This window comes from Haemaphysalis longicornis, unplaced genomic scaffold (assembly GCF_048455015.1).
Source record: "Haemaphysalis longicornis isolate Haplotype H1 unplaced genomic scaffold, Haemaphysalis longicornis Haplotype H1 scaffold_1, whole genome shotgun sequence".
NCBI lineage: Eukaryota > Metazoa > Arthropoda > Arachnida > Ixodida > Ixodidae > Haemaphysalis > Haemaphysalis longicornis.
The window spans coordinates 232,043,380-232,059,440 of record NW_027526203.1 but is presented as its reverse complement, the minus strand read 5'-3'; positions in this window follow the sequence as shown (position 1 = coordinate 232,059,440).

The following is a 16,061-nucleotide window of genomic DNA, read 5'->3' as shown; positions in this document are numbered from 1 at the left end:
CAGAACAATCAAGACAGGCCATTCCCAACGTCCTACCGACTATAGCGCGTTGAATAAAAGATCACAGCGCTTTCTTGCCAGAAACGTCATTTCTGAAGACGCCCGCAGGCCAAGAAGCTCCCGTTCAGAGGTGTGGCAGGACAGGGGCAGGTCGACAGGCGTGTTCACCGTGTTTCGTGAAACTGCTTAACGAGGACAATAGCATACAATGTGTTTGAAGCCCCGTTGAACTGAACAAGTCGGTCATAAGGGGGAGTCTGTTTGCCGAAGCTTTAAAAGAAAATTGTTCGCATAAACCGCAATGGGCCCAATGTATAGGTGTGCACTCTATCATGTGCACACATACCGCTCGGCGTCCAGAATTTGCAATCCGGGTCAACTGTATATGGCGGCCCATTGGTCTTACTGGGGTTCGCCCAGAGCGAGCTCCAGTAGACATCTACGAAAAGTACGCAGTAGAGAGATCTAGTATACCGTTAGCGTTTCTACGTTTTCGTTTACAGTGCATGCGGGTGCCAACTGGGCATACGCGAGCAGATACCGAAAGCGGGGATATACCGCCCCGAGGTTCGCGTTCGCTGCCATACTACAAGCGTCGACGAAGTAGAACATCGCTGATTGCAAAGGATCTTGCCAAAGCAGGAGAACAGACAATTGTCCGAGAGCGAGCTGTTAGTGAGTATGAATCTTGCCAAAGCACTGCTCTCGAAGCCTAATGCTCGGTACACTCGATCAGAGTAATCAAGCTTTCATTTTATTTGTCTGTATTTCACTGCAAAATTCATTTATTTTTTATTTGAGGTGTTCTCATGAGCTTTTGTTTGAAATTCGCTGTCCTAAGTAGCAGTTTCTGCCCATTTCTGCCGTCGGTGGTAGACAATGCAATCACGTGACTAAGGCCGACTACCAAAAAAAGAAAGCGGGTGATGGAAACGCGCCATATTTAAAGTTATCGCCGCTCGGTGTTATCGAAACCCTCCGTCCGATTTCAGATACGAAATTTCCTTGGGGAACTTAAATCAGCGTACCTCATGTGAAGGCGGAAGTTTGGCGATACTCAATAACAACTGATACATTGTACATGCGATACTTATTAGCAACTCATAATTGTACAGTCGCGCTCACTATGACCTACACTGCTCATTAGTATTCACAGCTTTATATGACCTTTGTCTGGCACCCGGGGTTAAAGACTAAGTGCGCATTAGGAGAACAACGTCCTAATGAATCAAGCCTTATCCTAACGTATATGCCCATAGTCATTGTTTTCACGATATAACTGTCTGAATACTAATGAGCGGTGTAGGTCATAGTGAGCGCGACTGTACTTGCGGTAATTCTTATCTGATATACTGCACTTGCGTATTTTTCTTCGCTTTTATTTCTGTGTCTTTCTGTATGAATTTTGGCATTGCTTCGGCCGGCTTCTTTTCTGCTGTACCGTGTATGCGTCAGTTTCTTCACTTTCATTTCGCAGTGAACCCGTCAGCAAACGACTGGCACAAACCACAGCCTCCCTATAATCGGGGTTCTGCGCGACTGATGTGCACTTGTCCTTCTCATGTGCAATCCCGTTCACGTGTCACGCATTATTCTACAGCTTTTGCTTTTCCAGTTCACAGTTTTGTGAATTTTCAAAAAGCGAGCCCATTCGCCCCTCAAAGCTCCCAGTTGAAGGCAAGTCACCCAATTGGGCATGTGCTACCAAGAAAGGAATAGCAACAACCACAGCTTCTCAAATTTGTTTCTTTTATTTCACTTTGATCTGCACAGCTCTTCTCTCTCTACAGTCACTCATTTTTTCATGTACTCTATACCTTCGCCCTCCTTCTGGCGTCAAGCTGTTTGTTACTGTATCAATTCTTCCCTTTCCCACGGCAGCTATTCATACCCAGCAAATACATAATCGATGACAGATGACGCACCTTAAAGGAGCCATGAAGAGAAAATGCAAGTTGGTTTTATTCGAAAGATTTCGTGTTGTATAGTGCCCCCAGCGCTTGTCCAGATACAAACGATGCTTTATTCACTGAGAAATTAAACAATTCCGGTTAAAATTTTGATTTTCCCGCTAAATCGTTTGTTTTCGGGGTCTGCAATGACATCACAGGAACCGACCGCTCTGCAGCCTAGAATACCTTCATTCACGCATCCGCCGTACACGGTAGAGACACGTATACGCTGGCGCCGCCATTTTGGATCGCTCGCTCGCCGCCGAAGCAAGTCATTGTGTCAAAACCGCGCTAAAATTATCGCCGCAACGCGGTTTACTGAAGAAGTTTGAATCATATTGTCTGTTTCGCGTTGCTAGGTCTCGTTGGAATTGCGGCGGCACGGGACCGTTCAAAGGTTGTCTCCACCCTGTACAGCGGTGTGGTTTGTACCCGCGTTTCTTTACGTTACCCGAACCTAGATGGCGCCACCATACCGTGGCAAGCGCTTGGTTTGTTTTTGCTCGTATTTAAACCTGGCTTGTCTTTGTTCTGGGAGAAAATATTTGTTCCCTGAAACAGTGTTCGCTCGACAAATGTGGTCACGTAAGACACCGTTGCTTGCGTCAATCGGCCAGTGTCGTCTGAGACAACCCCAAGCCCCGTAGTGCTGTGCAGCTAAACCAAGCATGCTGTGCGCAGTACGAACAGCAGTACGCATCAGTACTTGTATGTTTACATGTGCTTTCGTAACTTCCACTGTTTGTCCCATCATTCTTATTGCTTTGTAAACAATGTGCCCTAAATTTAAGCGCAAATCGCTCGTTCGGCTAGTTTGTAAGCTCTACCTAATTTGCGTCTGCTTCTGCCGGGCTCCGCCAATCGCAGAGCTGGCTCGAATGACATCATAGGTTCTGTTGCGGGAAATGAGCTGGTGGGTCGCATGGCCATTCCCTTTTTTCCTAATTATGTAGCTTATTTGAGCGAAGTTTACGTTAAAAGTGGTGTCAGTATGATTCTAACGAGGCAATCTTCTGAATGAACCAAAATTGTGTTTTCTCTTCATGGCCCCTTTAAACGTCTAAATCGCACTCGTAAAATGTTGAAACACGCTCATGACACGCTAAATTGGGGCGATGTCTGATACTCATCACTATTCATACCAAGCAGAAACACAATCGATGACAGATGACGCACCTTAAAGGGACACTGAAGTGAATTTGTCAAGCTCCCGTTTTTGCTTTCACTGCGTAGACTGGCTCAAATTAGCACACTTTTCATCGTTTATCCGGCTGAGAAATCGGTAATTATTTTACAAAGCGCGAAAGAAGAAAAACTACCATGCGCGGTTTGCGGCGGCCGCACCAACTAAGGCTGTGACGTTGGGAGGAGGGGGCACCGTGATTGGACGATACCCAAGGTTAGCAATCAAACAAGTTTCGGTTTCGGTTTCGGTTCTGTAAAACACAACCGATGGCGTTGTTGGATGGACATTCTCAATATCTCAGTAATCATCGTACCGCGCTTCTGCCATGTTGTCGGCTGTAAAATGCATAAGACAAGCCTCCCAGGACGGCTTGGAATCGTAGCATTCACTAGCCGAGGCCTACGCAGTGCATGAACGCCCTCCGCGTCCCCGCAGACGCTCAAATGTCATGCGCTTTTCCCCCATATTTGGAGCTTGCCTCACTCATGCCTGCATCGTAAAAAGCGTGTTCGCACCAGGCCAAGGGTCTGTTGATTATGGGCTGTGCCCACTGGCCCCAAGCAGTCGGTGCTTATGGCAACAGCACGCCAACGAGAACTCGCTAGCGCGCCAGTGCCAGCCTGCGCGCGTTCTGAGAACTAGTTCGTGGAGCAATGAACGTTGCGGCGCAAAAAAAAGGTGAACTCAGTATAGAAAACATCGGCGGAAAACAAAAAAAGTTACCTTATAAAAAAAAAAGCACGTACGCGCGGGGATTCGAACTTGTGACCAAAACACTTACGATGACATACCTAGAGCTCCAAACCACTCGGCCACAGGCCTTTTTTTTTCTTTATTTCCAAACAAGCACCGCTTTTACAAACATAAACATCAGTGTCACAACAAACCCATACTAAACCATAAAATCGCTGCTCCCGCTCTGGGATACAGCGCTGGTGGCTAAAATATCTTTATCTTTGTTAGCCTTTCAACTTGTGACAGCCATTCCGGAACACTTTGTTGGGCCTTTTTCAATTCAACAAACGAAACAATAGCCTCCTGAAAATACTCTCTGACTGGGCGCGCGTCAATGTCCGAGTGACGGACTGCCAGCCGACACCTCCATATGCTGTGCAGGCCCAATAACATTATTAGATCTAGCGGTACACCCTCCTCATCATGTTCAACGGACAAATACCGGATGCCACGGGCATCGATTGGCAGATCTTTTTTCAACGTACGCTGCAGCACATCCCAAAAGAATACATCATCCCAACAGTCGATGAAGACATGTTCAATGGTTTCCGGTTTCTTGCACAACCAACACGGTTCCCCCCATGGCATAAAGAGGCCCTTTTCTTGCATCCATGTCTTAACAAGGAGTGTTCCGGTATGTAATTTAAAGACAAACGTTTTAATCCCTGGTGCAACTGGCATTTTCTTGACCCGCTTTAACACATCTCGACCAGGGCCTGCTGAGTACGTTATTCTGTACAACGGAACCGGGAGAACTGTATCACAGAGGTCACCATACAGTCGCTTTCTTGAAACTGCACTCAGATAATCCAACGAAAATCGCACAGCTAGAAAACGAAATGACTCAACAACTTCTTTTAGGTAGCCACGTATACCTCCCGGCAAACATAATGTCGTAACTATAAACTCTGGCAGAACCCTGCCTAATCTAATTTGACAAACCGTGCGCAAAAACGGGTCTTTAACATCCCGCAAAAAAAGAAAACGGTTTACCAACTGACGTAAAAAGAAATGCGTTAACCCTAAACCCCCATCACGAACGCGCCGAAAGAGGTTTGTACGACTAGTTCGTTCCCAGGACGAACCCCAAATAAATACTGCAAAAACACGGTGCAGCTTTTGAACATTTGCCCGTGAACAATGGAGTACTTGCAATACATACCAAAGTTTGCTCACCATGAATAGGTTGCAAACCGTCGCGCGAGCAAAGATGGACAAATTTGTGCCCTTCCACTTTTCTGCCTTTTCTCGTAGCTCCACAGCTTGTTTCCGCCAATAAGGGTCACTATCGGTATAATACTCTAGCGGCACGCCTAGGTACTTCACGGGCGTCGTTACCCACTTGATATTCTCAAATACCACCGGTGTTGTACTCCACTCTCCATGCCATATTCCCAGGCACTTGTCCCAGTTCACGGCGCATCCACTCACATGGCAAAACCATTTCACTAAGTTAACGACTTGAGCGACGCTTTCTTGATCTACGCAGAAAATAGCAATATCGTCTGCGTAAGCTAAAACTCGTACCTCGGCTGCATGAAGTTGAAATCCCTTGACAGTTTCATTTCTCATTATGGCTAAACACAAGGATTCAATGTATACGCAGAAGAGGAGAGGTGACAGAGGACACGCCTGCCTCACCGACATCTGCACTTCTATGCGCCTTCCCAACACCTTGTTAACAATTATTCTGGTCGTACACTTGTTGTAGGCCATGCGAACACCTTCTAGGATAACAGAGCCGATGTTAACGTGCTCTAATACTGCCATAAGCCCGTCGTGTAGCACGCGGTCGAACGCTTTATCGAGGTCCACTTGTAGCATTGCTACACCGGTATGCATCACATCACAGCTCTCGAGTACACTCCGAGCCTTGTGTATGTTCGTGACAATTGAGCGTCCTTTTATCCCACATGTTTGATGCGGTCCCACTATGATGCCAATAACAGTCTGTAACCTTTTAGCCAGTATTTTCATTAGTATTTTGTAGTCAACGTTAGTTAAGCTTATTGGGCGGTACGACGTCACCTGACGAAGTTTGACAGTGTCTTCTGTTTTAGGAATTAAAATGGTGTGCGCAGCCGAAAACGACGGTGGCAGCACCCCTAACGTAAAAGCTTCTCTAAATACTGCACCACTCGGCCACAGGCGCGCGCAGCCGACGTTGGAAATATAAGGTATATAATGTAGGACCAGTTTAGACTTTTATTTAGTTTTAGCATTCCAAGGAGCTTAGGTGACTATTTGTTGTTTTACGCTCGTGCAGTAAGCATCCCCCAAGTTTCCACAATATCTCACGTCTAGCAATTGCATTTCTTAGACGGAAAAGCGTTCGCAGATGCGTAGTCGTGCTGCTGGCCGCTGTGCTTGTTCGCCCAGCGCAAAAAAAAAAAAAAAAAAGTGCTTCCCGCACCCTAGTTTTACGCTGTACGGTAAAAATATCAGTTGATTTTATTTCCTTAGTACCTATATTGACTTCGCTGACTCTTCTCCCGCCTTCAAGAGTCCTTATATTTTCGTACTGGCGTACCAGTCAGCGAAGCGTCGCATGTGCGCTTGTGTAGCGCTTGTGTGAAGCGACCTTGACTTGGAGCGAGATACAGTGTACAAACTAACCAAGTAAAGAAAGGCACATTCTTCCATTCACAAACGTGTCCTGGCTTCGTTTCAACTGAGCGAACGAATTGCGACGACCCGTCGGCGGCCGGCGGACGAAACGCTGGGCCGACTGACTCTGGCTAAAGGCCGGGGAGCCGTGCAGTAGCGCAGCCAATTGCGAGCTCGGCTCCTCGCGACGTCACACGAAAACGCCAAAGAAAATGGGCGAGCGTAAAGAGAGGAGGACAGCATTTTCGAATTAATTTTTCTACTAAATAAAATCGCGTAAACGCGCCAAGAGTGGTCGAAACATGGCCTGGGGACTTCGGACTACAATTTGCGCTAGTAATCCCGCAATGTTTACATATCACTTCAGTGTCCCTTTAAACGTCTAAAACGCACTCGTAAAATGTTGAAACACGCTCATGACACGCTAAATTGGGGCGATGTCTGATACTCATCACTTTTCATACCAAGCAAAAACACAATCGATGACAGATGACGCACCTTCAACGTCTAAAACGCACTCGTAAAGTGTTGAAACACGCTCATGACATGCTAAATTGGGGCGATGTCTGATACTACGCCCGCCGTCCGCACGTAAACAAAGTCGGTACCGTTTTACAGTCCGGAGTAGCGCGTTTCTTTCGCTACAGTGAACTGCTTCGCCTAACTTGGTGTGGGCTTGCGCTGAGCTGCACTGGAGCCACCCTCAAACCACGTAGCAAACAAATTTCAGTGGAAGACGGGAGCCATAGAGTTTCTTATTAAGTATACTAGAGAGGAAACTGCGCCTCGTAAGCCATGTCGTCATGGGGGTTCATGAGAAGACCCCCTTTTTGGCTTTGGCTTGGCATAACAATTGGATTCTTAAACGGTTTTTGGGATTTGCTTTCTTCACTATGCATTAACACGTTTACGAGCTACGAGGAAGCCGAAATCCTCCCGTTTCTGTGGTAGCCGTGTTCAGTGAAACAGCAGGCAATGCGTGATCGCACCTGACGTTGCTCATGCCGCAGTCGAAGGACGTATGTCTGAGCGGGTAATAGGCCGCCGCGAAATTTGTAACCGACGAAAAAAAGAAACGAAACGTACTTCGACGAAGACAAGATACTGCAGATACGGGCGCTTGTATGCATCCTATCTTGTCATCGTGCACGACTGTTCCACGCCACGTTTTCTTTTTTTTTTTGTTGTTGTTAAATTAGCTGGCGGTCGCGGTGCACCGGTTCACCACGAAGGCACCTTTTTCATAGGCACGCTCAAAAGACTTTCGAAGCTCTTCAAACAAGTTGTTATTTGTAATATAGGTAAAAATAAATCAGAGTCTCTAATGAGTCCCCCCCCCCCCCCCAAATATTAACCTTGTTCGTAACTACAACCTTGGGCTGCGGAATAGCTGGCACAATCGTTTCGGCAAAAATACGCTTTACTTCTTTTTTATTAGTTTTAGAACAGCCTTTTTTTTGTTTTCCATTACTTAATTGCACACTATTCTTCGCGTTTTTGTGGCACTTTGTTTAAATGTGCGGTCACTAAAACGTTTCAATCCAAGCCAATGATGAAACTAAGGCGAGCACGATGTATAATGGCGGTCCATGACGACACAGACGACCTTGATGTGAGCCGCATAGACGCTAACGCCAGATTCCTCTCCAGTGTATACTCTACGAAACTCTATGACGGGAGCTTTAAAAGAAGGCTGGGGCCAGGCCAGAGTTTTAAAAGGAATAGCTGGGTTATCTACCTTACGCAACGGAAGACATATTGCAACTCGATTCTAGATGATGCTGCGCGCGGATGTTCCCACAAGCCGTGCTTTTTCAGCGTGAGCGGCCTCAACTGGGTGTGCTGATAACGCCAAGCGTGCTCCGCGCGATTGCGCCGGTGTCGCCTGAGGTTTATCGGATGCTGTACTATCACTACTTTGTTAACTCGAGCAGCGGGAAAGTCGGGAGCCAGCTACCTCGGGCCTTCTGGAATAGCACCCCTGATCCAGGCTTGTGTCCTTTAGGTACACTAAAAGGGCTTTTGTAGCGCAAGAGGCACGTTTAGAACAACTCCAAGCGCCTAATACGTCCATAGGTTCTAACTCTACGGAGAGGGGCCGGCCCAGGGACACTGCGAGGGACGCTCTTTGTGCACTAAATCGTGCGGAATCAGATATGAGGTGTTGCACATCTTTACGCACATCACACTGTGGGCACAGAGGCTAAGTTTATTGGTTGAGCTTGAAGCGTAAGTATCGCGTGTAGGCGACATTCAATCAACCGCGTACGGTGTAGTATTCCTGCCTCATACTTGTATAATCCACGTGGCATCTTGAAATTGCAATGTGGGTCGACAGAGCAGAAGGGTGCGTAATGATGGGATACGTCTGCCTAAGTCGATCGCTGCATGCTCCATGCCACACTGGATGCAAGTGGTGAAGCGTCTTTTCAAGGTAATAGTACCCGTATGTGGGCAACGCTGGTCGGGCGCGACGTCTGCTCCAATGTCCACGTTCACATTACCAGTTATTCCGCAATGGGCAGGGAGCCACTGGAGTAATATCTGGTGTGCCTGTAGAGCTTGAAGATGCAGGACATGTACATCCAGTACAGGCTGGATGATCCTTGCTTGATCCTTGCGTGTAATTACGTGTAATATGATAATTGCGTGTAATATGATCCTTGAGTGTAATTAAGGGCACTGTTGTCACTATTTTCGCGGTCAGGAACAACCAGGGCTGATGAAGAGGATGAGCTGTCTGCTATGCTGCGGCAGGGAGTCACGCACTTCAGTGGCCAAGCTTGTGCTAAAGGACGACAGCATTGCCTTGCCACAATCCGCAGTCAGACGCGAAGACGCTCCTGCATGCCAAGAGCGAGGCGTGACAGGCGTCTGCATTCTGGCAGTGCATGTTTCCACGGTAGAGGTGGTTTTCAGAACACCAATGCAGGTCCTCAAGATCTGCGCTTGCGTGTTGTCTAGAGCCTTGAGCGTTCCTTTAGAGAGATGTACCAAGATAACGATGCTGTAGCGTGTGAGGCCAACGCCGAGCGCTTCGTGGAGCCGGAGGAGAGAGTTAACAGAGCAGCCACCGGAGGTACTGGAGAGCATACGGAATATGCGGGAGAATGATGTAAGCTTCTCCTTTGGATGGCGAACATGGGGTGACCAGGTGAGAGACCTGTCGAATTTCACTCCGAGAGACTTGTAGTTGGAAAAATCTGGAATAGCTTTGCCTCCAACAGTGAGCCCGTAGAGCGTGATGTCCCGCTTCGTAAGAGAAAACGTAGCGCATTTGCTCGCCGAGATTTACAAGCCACGTTCTGCCATTAACGGTGCAATGGAGTCGGTTGCTCGCTACAGTTTTGACCGCAGCACACGCCTGTTACTGCCAGAGTTCTATATGCAGATTTCCGCATTCAGAGATTTTTTGACCGACTGCGGCAAACATTTCTCCAGGCCTATAATGGAGATGTACACCAGCGTGGGGCTTATCACTCCGCCCTGAGGAACGCCTCGGGTCGCTGGGTATAGTGATTAGTCGCCGCGGTCTTCTGACATGGACACATACCTATCAAAAAAGTAGTCTGATAACCATGGATAGATGCGGCCTCCGGTACCTGAAGACTTCATACACGAGCGAATGGCGTCATGCGCTACAAATTCATAGGCTTATTTTATATATAGGAACACGGGAATGATGATCTTCCACCGACACTTACTTTTTCGATGCTGTTTGCAAGGGCGATGGCGTTGTCTATACTGCTACATTGCTTGCGAAAACCAGACATCGGCGCCGGGTATACATTTATGACTGTCAGATCCCAGCCCAGGCGAGATAGCACCAGCTTCTCCAGCAGCTTGCCGACACAGCTCAGGAGGGCTATGGAAAGATTCGATGTCAGTTGGAACTTATCCTAGCTTGAGGACTGGCACAATGCGAGAGTTTTTCCATTTTGGCTGTAGACGGCCGGTCTCCCATAAGCGATTAAAAACGTTTCGGAGGCACTTCTTCCCCTTCGCCTAAATGCGAAATAGTTGTATAACTGACGCCATGCGTACCTTAGCACACATATTTTTCGATGGAGGCCAGTGCAGCCAGCAGTTCTGCCATTGTGAATGGATCGTCCATGGATGATGATGATGATTTAGGATTTTATGGCACAAGGGCGGCCAAGGCAAAGAGCGCCATGACAATGGTGGGATGCTGTGAAGCGATATTAAAATGGGATCTGTAAAAAATCCGCTACATTAAAATTAAACTATGGAGGTTGGTGTATAGGGCCATAAAGTTGGCACGCAAGGTACTAAAAACCCCACGACACCGCCATTGTTTTGCGACGGAACATGAGGCCAAGTGAGATCATGGGGAGTATATGTACTTTAAGAAGTCAACATCGGCAACGTAATTAAATACTCTTCTGTAAGAAAACATGGGACTATCTGATAAAAATAATGAAAGGTGCGAGGGTATGTAATGAGCGTATATTTTATGAAAGGGACGTCTTCTCTCTATGTTGCACATCTAGCATTCAGTAAGCATATGAAGAACTGAGAGCTGCCCCCCACACCGATGACAGTGTGGCTTGTTTTCGTCTGTTAAAAGATACGAGTGTGTGATGTGTGTGTGGCCAATTCTTAATCTGCAGATTGCTACCTGTACACATCTGCCACATTTTCAGCTGGAGGCTTTTCTATTTTGGGTTTAACGTCATGTAGTTTATTCGCTACTTCTCTGTCCCGTTGTTGCTGCCAGTGGTCCGGCAGCTTCCTTTTTACAAAAGGTTTCAGATCTTGATATGGGACCTGGTTTATGTCTATGCTGCTTCGAAGGGCGGCAGCTGCAGCACTACGGTCAGCAGCTTCATTTCCAACAATGCCGCAGTGGCCAGGAACCCAGCATACTGTTACAACGAGTTTCAGGCCATAAGCCCGGTAAAGAGCTCTTAAAACACAATTAAAAGTAGGGTTTCTACTGACCTTCAGAGATGAATGCTTTGAATCGACACTCAGAGAGTCTGTGTATATAACTGAGTTCTTAATTTTTTTTAACGTTTTCCAACAACAACAAGAATATGGTTCAAAGCCAGTAGAATACCGTACGCCTCGGCAGTGAATATACTTGTGTTCCTGTTCATTGTTTTGGACATATTAAGTAGGGGGCCATTTGCAGCACAGGATACGGCTGTGGTAGTTTTCGAAGCATCTGTGTAAAATTCGGCTGCCTTGAATTTGTCGAGGAGGAACAGAAAATGCTGAGTGATGAAAACGTTTGCTACATTTTTCTTTTGTATTTATCTAAAGGACATGTCACAGTGAATTTGGAAAGTGTCCCACGGAGCGAATCATAAATTGAGGTACAGTAGACGTCAGTAAGAGGAACTTGGAACTCGCTGACGAGGGTGGGACACTGCCAGCGGAAAAGGTGGAGCTATGGATGATCTGTTTTCAAAGAGCTGATCAGTAGTGTTATTTTTAATTATGGTATATAGATGTTGTTCCTTCAGAAAAGCGATCGTTGCGGCATACACGGGAGTAGTGTAGTTGCGCTGGCACCCTAGAGACCACTGATTTGATTCGACATGAAGGAATGGAGTAGGACTTGTTCGATATGCACCTGTGGCCAAGCGAAGCCCCAAGTTGTATACTGGGTCCAACATTTTGAGTGCTGTTTTGGTTGCAGACTGGTATAAAATGCAGGCGTAGTCTAGTCTTGACCTAACAACACTATTAAGAAGTGCCAGCAGACATTTTGTGTCCGTTCCCCAGGACTGATGAGATAGTACCTTTAAAATGTTCATTGTTTTCAGGCATTTTACTTTTAGTAATTTGATGTGTGGTAGGAATGTGAGTTTGTGGTCAAGCAAAATACCTAGAAACCCGTGTTCCTTTTTCACCGGTATGGGCTGACCTTCTAACATGATACAAGGAAGAGGTTGAACACCGCGAATCCTAGAAAAGACAACAGCAGCACTTTTATCAGCGCTAAACTGAAACCCATTTTTTCAGCCCATGTAACGAGCCTGTTGACACTTAATTGTATTTGACGTTCACATATCGATAGATTACGGGATTTAAAGCTAACTTGGATATTGTCAACGTAGGCAGAGTATGAAACAGTTCGAGGCAGTACAGTTTTAAGAGAACTCATATTAACAATGGGTCGTCCATGGAAGATGATATCGCGGAGGAAGCCTCGCTCGGGGGCGCAGATGATGGTAGTATACGTTTCGGCGCGGTGGTAATTTTCCTACATAAGGCGTGAATGACGTGTGGATCGGTCGCGTTTGCGCTGACTGCAATGAAGTTAAAGAGGTGCAGTTGAGTTGGTGGGGCCCGCAGGCTTCGGACCAGGCGTCATGTACTTGAAAGCGGCTTCCTCGGGTCCAGCTTCTAGCAGAAGGACTCCAATTTGCACTTGGAAAGCTTGGCCATGTGCCTCTGGAACGAACTCTGAGCACGCCTGGAAGCTCGGATATCTTCAAGCGCTGGCGTCCAATGGGCTCGTCTTTCTGCTCGTCGGCACTACAACAGAACAACTACCGTACATTCTCGCATCAACAGGGCCCAGGATCGTGCAAGCCAGAATGCTTGGCCAGTCATCATCAGCGGTGGTAACGTTTGAAGGGCCACATGTGCCATTTTACATCATAGCGCACGGAATATACACTCGCTCCAGACCATAACGTCGCTCTGTGGAGTGCTGCATGCTGCGTGGCGATATCGGACACCGTCGGGACGTTTGCCCGACACAAGAGGCGACCGTATGCGCCCAGTGCGACGAACGCGACCTTGCACATGAGCACGCATGCGCACCTAAATGCAAACTCTGTGGAATCGAGCATCTCACCGCAAGCAAAGAGTGCCCAAAAAACTTCGTCCTTCTCCACCACCACTTCACGTGCTTGAACGCCTTGCAAGGAGTGCGGTAACATACCAGCGCCAGCCGCAACAACCATCAGCCCATCAACTAAATCACCAGAAGGTTCAAGACAATGCCCAGCGTCACCATCAGCCACCGCCACAAGTAAGCTGGTTTTCGATTACTGGTAGACACAAGTTACAAGGCCCCACTGCCCCATGAACCGTACATGGTTGGCTCCCACCAACAAATGGATGCTCCATTCAGGATAGCTGAAATTGGAGCAGTGGTCCAAAACTTCACCCGGAATACTACACCAGGAAAGGGCAAGATTTGGAACGAGGTGCTACGAAATTTGGAAGCCACGGCGTTAGAGGCTCTATAAGAATACATTAACGAACATTGGATTACCGAAAAACTCCTATCCCACTGGAAACACGCCGACATTACACTGATACCAAAACCCGGTAAGCCACTGGCCCCAGCAAATCTGCGACCCATTTCGCTCACATCCTGTGTTGGGAAGTTATTGGAACATATAGTATAAAATCGCCTTTCCCCGTATATCGAAGATAATGGGCATTTCCCAACAAATATGTATGGATTCCGCCCCCGTCTATCCACACAAGATATCCTACTGCAACTTAAAGAAGAAATAATAGACAGGCTTTCCTATTCGCACAAAAGATACATACTAGCGTTGGATATCAAAGGAGCCTTTGATAATGTTAACCACCAAGCCATTCTTCGTGCACTAGCATCAATTGACTGGGGACTGAGGCTATATAACTATGTTGCGACCTTCCTGACAGGACGCACGGCAACCATCGGTAGGGGCCACCTTCGTTCAAGAACATTTAAAACAATACCAAAGGGCCCTCCACAAGGTTCGGTGATATCACCGCTCCTATTCCATATAGTAATGAAAGATGTCCCTCGGATACTCAATGACATCCCGCATCTACGGCATGCGCTTTACACGAACGACTTGACCCTTAGGACCCCCACGGGATCAATGGGGGAGCAACAAGACACCCTTCAATTAGCCATCGACAAAGCACACGAATACATTCGAGCCCGAGGCCTACAATGAGCCCCAGAGAAGTCAGCTCAGCTTACTCTAATATCTAGGAAAGCTACGCTGAGGAAGAAAAGCATCCCTGAGCCAGAGCTCACAATACAGGGCAAACCAGTTCCCAGTGTGCCCCATCTGCGTATTTCAGGTTTTGTGATTCCCAAAAATGGTTCGGGACTGCATAAAATTGCCCCTCTCAACCGCACTTTCAGCCAGCGAATGCACCTCATACATCGAGTGTCGTATAGAAGGTTTGGCTTGCTGGAGTCGGATACCCTGCGCATCATACAAGAACTGCTCATCAGCAGGGTCGCATATGGCACGTCCTATCTCGGCCTTAAAACAACGGAGAAGGCCAGATTGAATACTATAATTCGACAAGCTTACAAGGTCGCCTTAGGACTACCATCAAAGACATCAACGGAAAGGTTGCTCCAACTGGGAATACATAATAGTTGGGAGGAGATACAGGAAGCACGCCGAATCTCTCAGCTTGAACGATTGAAGCTAACTCACAAAGGAAGGACGACTTTAAGACAGCTAGGATATAAGACGCCACCCATGCAAGATTGATTGATTGTGGGGGTTTAACGCGCCGACGCATCGCAGGCGATGAGGCGCGCCGTAGTGGAGGGCTCCGGATTAATTTGGACCACCTGGGGATCTTTAACGTGCGCCGAAATCTCGTACACACGGGCATTTTTGCTTTTCGCCTCCATCTGAAAAGCGGCCGCCGCGGCCGGGAATCGAACCCGCGACCTCGTGCTCAGCAGCGCAACGCCTTAGCCACTGAGCCACCGCGGCGGGTTACCCATGCAAGACCACAAGAGACGTGTTCCATTAGAGATTCGACAGCACATTCGAGTTCTACCGATACGAAGAAACATGCAATGCACCCCGTTCATAACAAGGCACAGCGCATCGCTAGAACTAAAGCCGTGAATGCCAAATGTGGAAATAACCCAACAACAAGATTCAGCGACGCAGCCATATTTCCAAATCAACCAGAACATGGCATCTGCGTTGTTAATGCGGCCGGTCACGAAATGACACCTATGACTGTACAACCTCAACAGAAGCTGCAGAGGAAGTTGTGATTGTCCTGACTGCCACGACCAGCAAGGGCTTTATAACTATACTAACTGACTCGCAAGCGGCATGTCGCAGTTATCAGCGGGGGCGCATATCTACACCTGCACTGACCCTTCTGAAAACCAATGCAGAGCTACCTAAGATGGAAATCGTCTGGGTTCCTGGCCATGAATCCATCGACGGTAATGAGGCGGCTCACACCGCTCCCCGCGCGTACATATACCGGGCCATTACCTGAGACGGAATGTTCTCCGATGACACCTAAACGGACCCACTTCTCCGGTATTCAGACGTCCTGGAACATTATAGGCTCGGCAGAAGAAAATTCCCACCACCTCATCCTCGGTTACCCAGAGAAGAAGCAACCACTCTTCGGTGATTGCAGACAAATTCTTATTCCCACAGCACCCTCCTCCATTCCATCTACCCGACTCAGTACCCATCCCTTTGCAATTTCTGTCCGACGCCCGGCACCCTGTACCACCAGGTATGGGAGTGCCAACAAACTCTAAACCTACCCCCAATCCCTTTCCCAACTTTTGAGCAGTGGATGGCTCGTCAGGTCGATCC